This window comes from Delphinus delphis, chromosome 11 (genome assembly GCF_949987515.2).
Source record: "Delphinus delphis chromosome 11, mDelDel1.2, whole genome shotgun sequence".
In the NCBI taxonomy this organism is placed as follows: domain Eukaryota; kingdom Metazoa; phylum Chordata; class Mammalia; order Artiodactyla; family Delphinidae; genus Delphinus; species Delphinus delphis.
Genome location: NC_082693.1, coordinates 14,597,883 through 14,612,040, shown reverse-complemented (window position 1 = coordinate 14,612,040; position 14,158 = coordinate 14,597,883). Strand labels below are relative to the sequence as shown.

The window sequence follows — 14,158 nt, the reverse complement described above, 5'->3', positions numbered from 1 at the left end:
AGACCTAGTTAGTGAATTTTAGTCTCACATGTTCTACTATTTTATCCACTGAATATGCAAAATTAGAACGCTAGAGGCTACTTCTTTCCGAGAAAACTGCTACTTATAAATGGTATCTATTCTTACAATGAGCTCAAGGTTTAAAAAGCTAAATTTGTCATTTAGGTAAAAAATAGAACCTATAGGAATACACATCCTTTTTGCAATTATTAATGATTTTTTACAAATCTTTTAAATTTTATAATACATATAAACAATAATTGATTCTAAGAAGAATTAAAAGAAATACATATATCTAGGTATAAAAAGACCCTTTTAAAATACATTTTTGGAAATAATCTTAAAATCTCAACTACAGTTTAATATACCCTAAGTTTTTTCTAAGATGATAGCAATGTAATTTAACATGTATTTGAATATAGAGAATTTTACCTCTAGGAACAGTCAACACCTTATATCAAAATCCTATCAAGTCATTTCTCTCCATTTATCTTCTATCCATCATAACCATACTAGTTACTATTTTTACATGATTAACTGGTGAGTGAGATAAGCTAATTTGCTTTTCCTATCACTACCAATCAGAATAATCAGTAACCTCAAGTAAACTCCAAGGTTCATCATTCTTTTTTATGAAAATGTAATTTTGAGTTCAAGTTAATGTGGGAAGCACTGCAACCTATAACCACCTCTTGAATACTTACAACTCATGTTGGAATACTAAAACTTCCAAGAAGTTTTTCAAAAATAACACTTGACTAACTTTCTTTAAGCATTTTTAAAATGTATCTGCTAGAATTTTGTTTTGTATAACACTTCTTAATATTCTACTTATGTGCTCTGCAGAATATACTTTGAATAACTCTAATATAGATCACTGAGGAATTATTACTCACTTCTGTGATTTCATAAACATTGTGTACTGGGCACAGGGTATAGAGCTTCATGCCATTACGTAGATCCTCATGAAGCGTACAAGCTAATGACATGCTTCCTCTATCTTACACCTTTCCTTTCACCTTAAGGCAAAGAAGAAAGAGCTCACTTTTCATAGTATGTGGAAAAGTCTTGCATAAGCCTCCCCAACTCTTAGCAACTATCACCAAAATTTGTGTTATGATTTTGATGGGGTTTCCTCCTTCCTCCAGGTATAAATCCAAGCTTTCCAATGCATATTTAAGTACAAACATTGTAGAATTAAGATATTCATTTCTTCTTATATATACACTTTTTCTAACATTTCTTCTAGTGGTGAATAGAAAAATGATAAATAGAGTTTGTGGGCAAGTATTTAACTACTCACCAGTCAGAAAGAGAAGGAGAAAGTAGAGTTAGGAAGAAGATGACATTGTTCAAAGCATTCCAAATAAAACAATAACCTTCATATTGCCCAACCCAAGGGAATTTATTCACATTATTTTCTGTGGTTATGTAACAGTAATGCAAATGGCACTCCCTAGACTTGGGCAATGTGTTGGAAACATTTACAATCTTTCAAAGGAAATATTATAATTATAATAATTCAAAGGAAACATTCATAATCTTTTGGGATAGTTCAAAGAGGAATTTTATAGAGTGAAGTAGTTAAGATTATGTACCCAAATCTTGGTACTGAGAGTTGTTGGCTGTTAGAAAAATTCTCTCTGTGCCTCACTTTTCTGATCTGAAACATGATAACAGTAGTGGTGTTTCAATCATTTAATGCTAAGGAAAGAACCTGATATAATGAATATTAGTTTTATTAATTTCAAGTGCTTTCTAGTTACTGATGCTTAGAACATATTTGGAATTGTTAGATGATTTGATATCATCACTACATTATCCTCCATATCTAGAACAGTATCTGGCACAGAGTAAGTAGTCAGTAAATATTTGTTGTATGAATGAATCAATTTTAAAAAGGGGTTTAGTTTACAAATCACCATTAACTTCATTGTAAGAATTATTTTTTGCATTGTTAGCATATGTTAAAAGAGACAAGGAAGGTAGAATTATTGTCAAGGTGAAAAACAGACTAGGCAGAGAGAAAAGAAAAATAGCCTAGTGGACACTCTTGCCTTGATTCTCTTTATATGACATCAGAGCACATCTCTGAATTGTAGTTCCTCTCTGTCAGCTCTACATAATTATACCTCCTTACCCTGCTTTACAGATTGGTTAAGGGGATAAAACTGATACGGAGTGTGAAAGCTCTTTGAAATCATCTAGCTTACACAAATACCAAAATATTATCATAAATAAAGGTAACTAGGCTAAAACAAAAAGTAATTATCTAGATACCAAGTGATCTGTGCCGAACAGGAGAACCACAGTCTTTAACAATTTTCTACTTAACCTAAGTTAGCCTCAGCACAATTTAACTTCATAAGTTGCTTAAGAGAAAAGCCGAACAGAACTACTTTCTAATTGAAATAGTGATCTTATTTTAAAAGTTGCTTAGCATATTCTGTATTTCAACCCTAATGATTGGATTTTACTCCTTTAATCAAGATAGTATCTTAAAAGAATGACTAAGGTTTTTTTATACTAAGCAAATTATACTAGTAACTAGTTTGTAATTTGTGATTGTGCATGATTCTGATAGTGAAGAAATTTCATTATAGATAGGTTGAAAAAGCAGAATGCATGTGCATTTGCATGTGTGGATGCAGGTAAATAAATAGTAAAACTCATTGATAACAAAGGCCATTATAATTTGAATAAGATTATATTCTCTCTAGGAGAGATAAAGGGTAATGAAAGACAATTCAGAGCTAGTTTGTTATTACTTCATCAAATACCTCAGCCTCAAGCTGATAAAACTCGCTTGTGTGGCTCCCTTGAGACATTAATGACAACGATGCTGCCAACCATTTGTAGTGATTTCTAAAATCATTAATATCACTATTTAAATGAGTTTGTGATGAAGGGTAGAGCCAGAGGTGAAACTGCTACATGTACTTTCATAAAACCAGAAGAAGTGAGTTATGGGAGACAATAAAATGAATTGTAGTCAGCCTGGACATATGCAATGAAAAGATAATTTCCCAGTGAAACTAACAAGGGGCCTTAATGACATGTTAATTATATTACCTATAAAAACTCAGAATTAAATAGTAACTTTATTTGCTTAAATCCTATTAACCAAATTTTAAAATAAGCACTTTCTTTTGCAAATACTAATTATGTTGACTCTTTACAGATTACATTCATACTTATTGTCTTTATTGCTCCTTAATATATCAGTTCTTTGTGTGTAATCTTCCCTAACCATAGAGCCACAGATAGTTATTTCTGGAACAGATGATCTCCAGATTATGGTACAAAAGGTGATTTAGCATTTTGTTTTGGTTTAACGGAGTGTCTGTTCAATAAGAGGGTAGGTTGCATTTTGCCACAATTCATCTGGATATGATGCAAAATATCTACAAAGCTTTTAAAGTGCATAAATCAATAAATAAATAGTGATGGAACATCCTAGTTTCAAGCAGATATGTAAGATTTGACATATTGTCTTGCATCTGACAGATACCACTTTGAAAATTGTTATTTTAAATTCCAAACCTTAATGTCATGGTAGCTTTTGCACCCAATTTGCTTCCTGTTGATTATTAATTGTGACTGTAACTCAATAGAACACATCCTTTTAAAGAGAGGAATTTTTGAGAAGGAGCAAAATCCTAGTTTTTTGAAAAATATGAGGGTTGTTGATGGAAAAATGAATAAGGATATCTACAAGGTAAAATATTCTTTCAGAAGAGAAATTTTTACTGATATAACTTGTTTCACTGAAAAAATTCAGTCACATGACAATAGGTAGAGCTGTTTAACTTTTTATGTATTGCCTCTATGAAATAAAAGCTAATTATAAGTTAGAATACTCTAGATATCTTATAAAGCATAGACCTTATCATATAGTTACCAACACATATTTTATCATCTCATAGTTTTTATTTTATTTTTTAATTGCACATAAAAAATTAAACTACCATGGCCCTAGCAAAATCATCTGCCCTTGCATAGACTGCTCTTGGATGGAGTTGCTTGTGGATCCACAGAGGGATCTATTAAGTAGTAGCATTTGACAGTTTGCCTTTTTGGGTAAAATTTAACCTCACTGAGTGAACACTTGGTTATGCTGTCTCCTCTGCCTGCTTCTTGCCTTGTCATTCTTCCAGCTTCTGTGGTCGGCAGCAGCTTTTCAACTACATATATGTGAGTTCTATTCACAGATGGTCATCTCTTCTTGACAATTTTCTCAGCTGTGGTTCCCTGCCCCAGTAGGGAGTCCTTAACCTTGTTCCTATCTGTGCTTTAGTCTGATTACCTGTTGTATCCTCAGCCTGTTTATCTTGTTCTCAAACTTTAGTCTCAATAAAATACACTGTTTACCGGATTCCAGCTCTGATTTGCTGGCTCTGACAGCTGACTCACTGGGCAGCTCATACCTAGACATTACTGCACAACTTTGCAGCCCGCCTTCCCTCACCCCACACATGTTCGGTCCAGACAGGCTCCTGATTATCCTATGCTTCTCTATCTTCCCACTTCAAAGAGCTAACATCAAAGTTGTCTGGTATTTGTGTCCAAGAAACTCTACCAGAGTTACCTTACAATTACTTCCACACACATTTCATGCTTTATCTATTTTTTGCGGTTCCATCATCAGAGAACACATCCGATAGTTTTCCCCATCTCTGTGGCTTCATTTATTTGCATTTATTCTTCTGCATAACATTTAATGTCTAGTTGTTTTCTCCTTGTTTTTCTCCACCCTTCTCAATTGATGGTTATTTTGCTTCCTAAATACTTCTGGAAATTACTTCTCCTCTACAGCCCTATTTACTATTCCCGCCATTCGGGTCCTTACCATTTCTCATTTGGATTGTTTCAGAGGCTCCTTAAAAAGCTGAGGTTCCTGGCCTCAGCTTTACTCCTTTGAATGCCATCTTCCAACCAGGTGCCAGATTAATCTTTCTAAATGGTTTACCTGACCTTATTAATATTTTTAAACATCTTTCAAAGGCTTCTTACTATTTGCAGGAAAAAAAAATAGGAGATAGTCTTAAGTTACAGTGACCTTACAATTTATTGTTCAAATTAGGACATGTGAGTAAAAGGGAATATTATTTCTAGTTGTGTCAGTGCAAACAAAATCTGGTCCAATGGAAATATATGGCTGCTTAGGTTAAGATGCTTTCTATAGTCTGTTATCTGACTTCTGCTCCAGTCTCAACTCTTCTGATCCCAATCTCAAAATTTGCATCCAGGTTCTATATCTGCCTCTCTTATTCCACATCTCAAAGTCTTTTCATGCTGTCTCATCTGTCTGGTCTACCGCCTATCACCCATCCTTTACCTGGTTAATGCCTACTTGTTCTTTGCTACTCAGTTTAGGGGCCACCTCCTCTAGGAAGCTTTCCTTGACTCCCTCAGGGTATGGTCTCAAATAATATATATATATATATATATATATATATCTGCCAGAGCACTTATTATATTGCTGTCTAATATTTTTTGCCCATTTATTGTGCTAAACTTTAAGGAAACTTAAGGAAAGATAATTTTTTTATAAAGATATTTTTATTTTATTTATTTATTTATTTTTGCGGTACGTGGGCAATTTTGCGGTACACGGCCACAATGTTGTGGCCTCTCCCGTTGCGGAGCACAAGCTCCGGACGCGCAGGCTCAGCAGCCATGGCTCACGGGCCCAGCCGCTCCGCGGCATGTGGGATCTTCCTGGACCAGGGCACGAACCCGTGTCCCCTGCATCGGCAGGCGGACTCTCAACCACTGCGCCACCAGGGAAGCCCTATTTTTTTATGTTTTATTTCTGTAAACTTAGATAAAAATTAGTAGTAATAACAGAGGTAGTAGTAGTAGTAGTAGTAGTATTTATGGATATATATGTAATACTTATTGATATGAAAAAATACCATACTTGAAATCAGGAAACGTACAGCCTTTTGGAGAGACAGATAGATAATAAAGCAGTATATATTAATAGAGAGAATATTCTAAAGAAATCAGGGAAGGCTTAAGAAAATAGGTGGAATCTGGACCTTACCTTTAGGTTGAGCAGGAATTTGATAGGTGGAATAAGTAGAGGAAGGCATCAATCCATGCGTCCTTTACTCAAAGGATGATGAGGAACTTCACTTGACCAAATCATCAGAATCAATCGTGGTCCTCAATGAGGTTAAACTCTTCAGATTTTATTCTATGTCAATTTTCTGAAAATTAATGAATAATAATGCCCTCTCCTCCCCCAAGAGCAATTTGCTTAAAAACAAACAAAAAAACAATTTGTCAAATATTTCAATGGGAGGAAACATTGAGTCACAAAAAACTTGTCGGAACTTGGGAATATTATATGTACTACATTTCCTGTCTTAAGAGTTAGGAAAAAGAGAGGAGCTGCAGGGAATGGATACCAGTTTTTCCTATATGTCTTTTTATATCCATCATGTGCACAGAGAAACACATACACACTTAGATTCCTGCATATTAAAATCAAACTTGGCTTGTCAATATACCAGATGGAAGTTTGGTCTGCACATGATTATTCACATGTCTAAGACAACTTAAAATTGCATTGTGCATATAGAATATTGAGCATATTATGTGTTTAGATATCTGATACATGGAACGTGTTTTTGTTTTTCTCTGTTGTGATGTTTTTTGAATCAGTACAAATTATACACCACTGGCACTTTAAAACAACTATCCTAATTGCTATGTCTTTTAAAATTGTAGGATTTATATACTATAAATAAATAGAGAACATGAAGTTTTATCAATTTGGTAGAAATTTGCAGAATCACGCAATAGGAAAAACACAGACTAGATTTAAAATGTGTTAAAAGAAAGAAATTCATCACCTTTTATAAAACCTTGACATTTGTGACATGCGCAACTCTTGAAATAGAAAAATAGAAAGAATAGACACAAAAGTATCTATCCAAAAATACTGCACTGGACTTTTAACATGAATTAGCACAAGCATGACATTTTATAAATATTTTTAAAAGTCTGTAAAAATATTTTTGAGGCATAAATTGTTTGGTTATCTGGCTTTTGTGAATTGAGTCTGCATCCAGATAATATGTATTTATTTCTACTTTTTATTACAGCAAAAACAATAGTTTGTGCATAGTAGATGATCACAGAAGTTTTTAAAAATTTTGTTTAGTCAATTACCTTATTAATTACATGAAAATAAAATATTTGCCTATTTCAAATATTATGCCAGCTCTTCTGCTAGTTTCTGGAAGAACAAATATGCAGGACTCCTGGTTAATACATTGAGGGAGCAAATAATATTGTAGAAAATTAGGATATTTTTCTAAGACAAAGTAAACCAATTAATACAATGGCTTCAATAAAAATGTAGAGAGGCATCTATTTGTTTATACTATTACCAAGTAACTGGTTGCTACCATATTTGTAAGGTCATTAGATTGTGTAAGTATTGTGTAAGCATATTATGTTTTAAAGATCTGGTCTCACATCATTTGTAGATTTCAGTTGTAGTATCTTTCAGATTTTTGATGGATGTTAATAAAAAAAAATCAGTAAAAGATTTGACCAGATATTTCACCAAATAAATAATAATAATTATTTCACAAAATAATATGTGGATGACAATAAGCACATGAAAAGATGCTGGGAATCATTAGTCATTAAGAGAGTGCAAATGAAAGCCACAATGAGATATCATTTCACACCTAATACAATGTCAAAAATTAAAAATAATTACTATATCAAGAGTTTTCAAAAATGTAGAGAAACTGGAACTCTTATACATGGTTGATGGAATGTAAAATTGTACAACCACTTTGGAAAACAATTTGATAGTTTGTTACAACTTTAAACATACATGTACCCTAAGATGTGGCCTTTTCACTACTAGGTATTTACCTAGAAAAATAAAAATGTATGTACATAGAAATACTTGTACACAAATATTCACAGAAGCTTTATTTCTAACTGAAAACCACTCAAATGTTTATCAGCAGTGAATGAATTTTTTAAAATGTGGTAAACCCACATAATGGACAATTATCTAGCAATAAAAAAAACCAGCTATTTATATTCAAAATCAGACACATAGATCAACGGAACAAAATAGAGAGCTCAGAAATGAACCCACTTTTATATGGGCAATTAATCTACAAAAAAGGAGGCAAAAATAAATTGATGCAACGGGGAAAAGACAACCTCTTCAATACATGGTGTTGGGAAAACTGGAAAGCTACAGGAAAAAAAAAAACAACAACTGGACTACTCACTCATGCCATGAACAAAAATAAATTCAAAATGGATTAAAGACTAAAATGTAAGACCTGAAACCATAAAACCTCCAGAAGAAAACATAGGCAGTATGCCCTTTGACATTGGTCTTAGTATATTTTTTTGGATATGTCTCTTCAGGCAAGGGGAACAAAAGCAAAAATAAACAAATGGGACTACATCAAACTAAAAAGCTTTTGCATGGTGAAGGAAACTATCAATAAAATGAAAAAGCAACCTACTTAATGAGAGAAGCTATTTGTAAACGATATATCCAATTCGGGTTTAATATCCAAAATATATAAAAAACTCATACAACTCATCATCAAAAACCCAAACAACCAATTAAAAAATGAGCAAAGGACCTGAATAGATACATTTTTCTAAAGAATACATACAGATGGCCAACAGGCACATGAAAAGATGCCCAACATCACTAATCATCAGGGGAATACATATCAAAACCACAGTGAGATATCATCTCATGCCTGTCAGAATGGCTATTATCAAAAAGACAACAAATAAGAAGCATTGGTGAGTATGTGAAGAAAAGGGAACACTCAGACACTCTTAGTGGCAATGTAAATTGGTGCAGCCACTATGGAAAACAGTATAGAGATTTCTCAAAAAATTAAAAATAGAACTACCATGTGATCCAGCAATTCTACTCCTGGGTATTTATTCAAAGAAAATGAAAATACCAATTCAAAAAGATATATGCATTCCTGTGTTCACTGCAGCATTATTTACAATAGCCAAGATATGGAAGCAACCTAAGTGTCCACTGATAGATGAATGGATAAAGAAGATGTGGCATATATACATTGGAATATTCCTCAGCCATAAAAAAGAATGAAATTTTGCCATTTGTGACAACATGGATGAACTTGGAGGGCATTATGCTAAGTGAAATAAGTCAGACAGAGAGAGACAAATATTTTATGATTTCACTTGTATGTGGAATCTGAAAAACAAAACAAACAAAACAGAAACAGATTCATAGATACAGAGAATAGACAGGTGGTTGCCAGAGGGAAGTGGGGTTGGAGGAGGAAAGAAATAGGTGAGAGATATTAAGAGGTACAAGCTTGTAGCTGCAAAATAAATGAGTCATGGATATGAAAAGTAGTGTGGGGAATATAGTCAATAACTATGTAGTATCTTAGTATGGTGACAGACCTTAACTAGACTTATGGTGGTGATCATTTTGAAATGTATAACTATATCAAGTCACTATGCTGCGTAACAGGAACTAACATAGTGTTGTAGGTCAATTATACTTCAAAAATGAACAAACAAACTCATAGAAAAAGAGATCAGATTTGTGGTTACTAGAAGTGATGGAAGCATGGGATGCGGAGGTGGGGAATTGGATGAAGACAGTCGGAAAAACTTCAAAAAACAAACAAAAATTTACTATTTAAATATACTACATAGGTAACTAGCAAAATAATTACGTTGAGTAAAATAAGTCATGAAAAAGAGTATGTGTTGCATAATTCCACTTATGCAAAATTCGAGAAAATGAAAACTAGACTATGGTGACAGAAGGCTTATCTGTGGTTGCTTGGGAACGGAGTGGTGGGGTTAGGAAGCAGTAGGAAGGGAGAATTTTAACGGGGCAACCTGGAGGATGATAGAAGTTTCATTATCTTGGCAGTGGTAATTGTTTCAAGGGGGTATACATATGTCAAAACTTATCAAAATATACACCTTAAATATGTGCAGTTTATTTTATGTTACTTGCAGAGGGATACGGGTCAAAGGGATTGAAGGAAAACAGAAGCCTGCCGGAGACTGGGTAATCCATGAGCTATGGTGCAAATGACCTTTCTCCCTTTTGTTGTCCTTTCACATCTGACTACAAATAGAAGAGGGTAATGGTGTATTAGTGGGAAGACAACACATTTGGGGATATAGAAAAACTCCTACTGCAAATATTAAGGCATCTGCAGACATCCCTCATTTGCAAAAGTGAAAGCTTGGCTCACAGTGAAGAAACTTCACATGACTTGCCTCATTTTCTGCTAACATTGCTTGCCTTCAAAAGACTCAGAAGTCCACTGTATAAATAAAAAGAATGCCCAGAACTTTGTCGTAGTTGCCTGTGATCAATTTTATTTCTTATAAACAATCATTAGATAAACAAATACATATTACAAGTACAGACTTATGATTACTTAGGCAATCTGCACAAAGATAATTCTTTTGTCTGACTCACCAGAATAAAAGAATAAATTCTGTTCTGTTTGCACAATAGAATTCTGCTTTGCATAGAGGTCACTTAATTTTAACCTTTATAATCTGACAGGATGGGTTGTTAAAACAAAGAACAATGAGGGAATTCCCTGGCAGCGCAGTGGTTAGGACTCCGCGCTTTCACTGCTGAGGGCCCCGGTTAGATCCCTGGTCAGGAAACCAAGATCCCCACTAGCCGTGTGGCATAGCCAAAAAAAACAAAAAAACAAAAACAATGAAAACATGTTACCCAAAAGTAGCTTTTAGGTCTATAGATTGCCTTAAGCCAGGTTAATGAGTTCAAATGATGTAATCATGTATTACTTGATACAAAGTTTTAGAATTTTCTCAAAGCACAGTTGTATACACTTATATACAAACTGATTGGCACGTAAGGTAACACAATCTCTTCCAATCTTATGTAATTACAAACTATGGACAACCTCCTGTTCAATAAAATCTGCTTTCCAGATTTATGCTTAAACCTTTTACTTATTTAATCAGTGATGTTGAATAGCCAAATACTTAGTTTTTACTATATGGTCTTGGTTCACTGTAGTCTCAAACTTCTTATCTGGATACTTTGGGTAACTAATACACAGAGAGCCCAAGGGTAGTTAAAGCATAAGTCTGAGATTCGTAAATCTAATTTCTATCCTTTTCCTGTCACAACTGACGGTAACCTTGAAGAAATCACTTAATCTCTTTTTGTGCCTCCGTCATTTCACTATAAAACTTGGATAATGATACTTATCTCACTGGATAAGAAGGAGATGCTGATGTTTGTAAAGCCCTGGAGATCTTTAGATAAAGTAAACTAGCGCAGATTTGCTAACATAAATAAATCACTATTGTTATATTCCTTCCTCTAACAATTTCAAGATATATCTATATCTATAGATATGTAGATATATAAAATATATAAATGTATATATAAGTGGATCATTAAAAGTACTTCATCTATGTTACTTTATTTAAATTAGTCACTGGTAAGTGTACTAGATGTAGAAGGATTTTGGTGTAATACATATCAGTTTCTCCATTAAAATTAATAAACTTCCTTTTTACCTGCCATTCTTTACAGATGAGATTCTCATATACAATAAATGCACTTTTATAGAATACACCTTAGCACCTGCCTTACATAGATCTAGGGAATCACAACTCTGAATTGTTTTTTAGTTCTTAATTTCTAGTATCTACAAATTAATGAAATATTAATTATTGAAATAAATAAGCATCTAGAACCTTTGTACTCTATGTTTTATATTTTCTCAAAATATCCATTAATTTTACTCAGGTGACTTCATCTATTTCAAAAAGGAGGAGAGCAGACTGTTAGGAAAAGAACTTTAGGAGATGCAGTGATAAACTGGACAAAGTTCCCTACTCAAGGATCCTATACTTTAATAAAATACATAACTACCTCCAATACAGACCCTGAGAAGATGTGATGATCTACTACAAACTAAATATGAGGAAAGCATAGGACTGACTCATTCTGGCTGGTGTATCTGAGAATGCTTTACGACAAAGAATGAATTTAACATGGGCTTAGAAGTATAGGTGCTTAGGATGGCATTGGGAGGAGAAAAGGGCAGGAGGTCCAAAGAAGCAATTCTTTGCAGATATGACACTTCGAACTATGGTGTCAATGGGGATGACTGGGTTCAAGAACAGCAGAAGCCAGGTAGCAGCACATAATTGTCAGACCTAAGGTGGATGCAATTACTGCAATGAGCAACAAGACTGGAACGGCCAGCAGGGGGCATTGATACATAGAATATACAATAAGGAGGAATAAACCATTAAGTTATTAGACCTAAGAAAGATGAGCAGCCAGTGAGGTCATTATTTGACTAAACATCAAAAACAATAAACAGCTGGCGAGCAGAAGACTGATGTTAGTCACCACAGTGGAAAATCATAATCCAGTTTCCTTACTTGCAATAGGTCTTCCAAGGGCTATTAGATATAAATCAGGAACTTAAGCAATACCAAGGAAGCTAAAACACCACGATGGCCCTCCATTAGAGAGGAAGAACACACAGGTCAGGTGATAAATGCATTCCTGCCCTAAGTTTGCCTCACAGTGGATCCAATGGATAAGAGCACCAACCAGTGGTCGTTTTTCCAGTCATGGGTACATAATAAGGATAAAAACATTTAGCAGCTGATAAAACTTTCACACTGGCTTCCTGTGGAGTAAGGACCAAGACTTTACTGTAGGGAAGCTGAAGAGGATGCCTTTGAAACTGTATACACATCCTTGGCTCAGAAAATCAGAAGCAATACAATTATCTCAAGTTGAATGGCAGGAATTAGTGCTATTTTCAAAGACTTAAAGGATCTAGGTGTGGTAGTCTTACCATATCACAGTTCAATTCATCAAAATACCCTCTGGGGCTTCCCTGGTGGCGCAGTGGTTGAGAGTCCGCCTGCCGATGCAGGGGGCATGGGTTCGTGCCCCGGTCCAGGAAGATCCTACATGCCACGGAGCGGCTGGGCCCGTGAGCCATGGCCGCTGAGCCTGAGCGTCTGGAGCCTGTGCTCCGCAACGGGAGAGGCCACGGCAGTGAGAGGCCCGCGTACAGCAAAAAAAACCAACAACAAACAAACAAAAAACAAAAACCCTCTGGATTAGCAAATGGTAGACGACTCTGTTAAGGTAACCAAATAATAGTCCCCATCACAGCTGATATGCTGAAGATGGATTTGGTACAAGAACAAATCAACAAAGCCTCTGGCACTCATATGCAGGTATTGATCTGGTGAATGCGTTCTTTTTGTCCTTATGGAGAAAGGGGAACAGAACAATTTGTGTTCCTTTGGACTGGACAGCAATACATCTTCATTGTTGTATGCTATAGCGTGAATTATTTTCTTGCTCTTTGTCACAATATAGTCCAAAGAAAACTTGATCATCTGGATATTCTATGAAATCTCAAATTGTTCTCTTATATTGATGACACATTTTAATTATATTTGGGAAGCAGGGGATGGAAAGAACTATGACAAAGTAGGAGACATGAGCATAAGAGGATACAAAATTCATCCTACAGAGATACAGTGGACTACTTTATTAGGGAATATTGTAGATGTACAATGATCTAATATATCCCATCCAAGATAAAGAATAAGTCATTGCTCTTTGTAACTCCTACCTCTCAGAAAGATGCACAGTGCTTGGTGAGCCTTTTAGGGTATTGTAGACATTAATAACATACTTAGTGACTCAAAAGACCACTGGTACAGAGTAGGCTACAGAGCAAGAGAAAGCTCTGCACAGACTCAAGCTTTAGAACAAATGATATGTGATAAAATGAGAATACTAGATGTCATTTCTGGCAAGTCCCAAGGAAAAGGCTAAGAATGTAGCAGCAGAGAACCGTAGGTTGCTGGTCCAAGACCTTGTCCTCTGCAGCACAGGACTGTTCATCTTTCAAAATGCAGCTTTGACATGCAACTGGGCACTTACAGAGAGACATATACGTGCATCTATCAAAAGAGACAGACATGTGGACCCTCAAGAGTCTTTGAAAGAGCTAAGTAATGCTTTTTAGTAAACAGTGGCTTAGGACAGCTGGAGTTCAGAGAGGTCTGGCTCAAAATTTTAAATATGGGAATCATGAATGAATGTATGTTT

At 34.9% G+C, this 14,158-nt stretch overlaps 1 pseudogene; it reads right to left on the bottom strand.

Moving 5' to 3' along the window:
* The window catches only part of LOC132434240 (telomere zinc finger-associated protein pseudogene), a 36,486-nt pseudogene extending 32,051 nt beyond the window's left edge, over positions 1-4,435 (bottom strand).
* Positions 4,436-14,158: the final 9,723 nt, after the last annotated feature.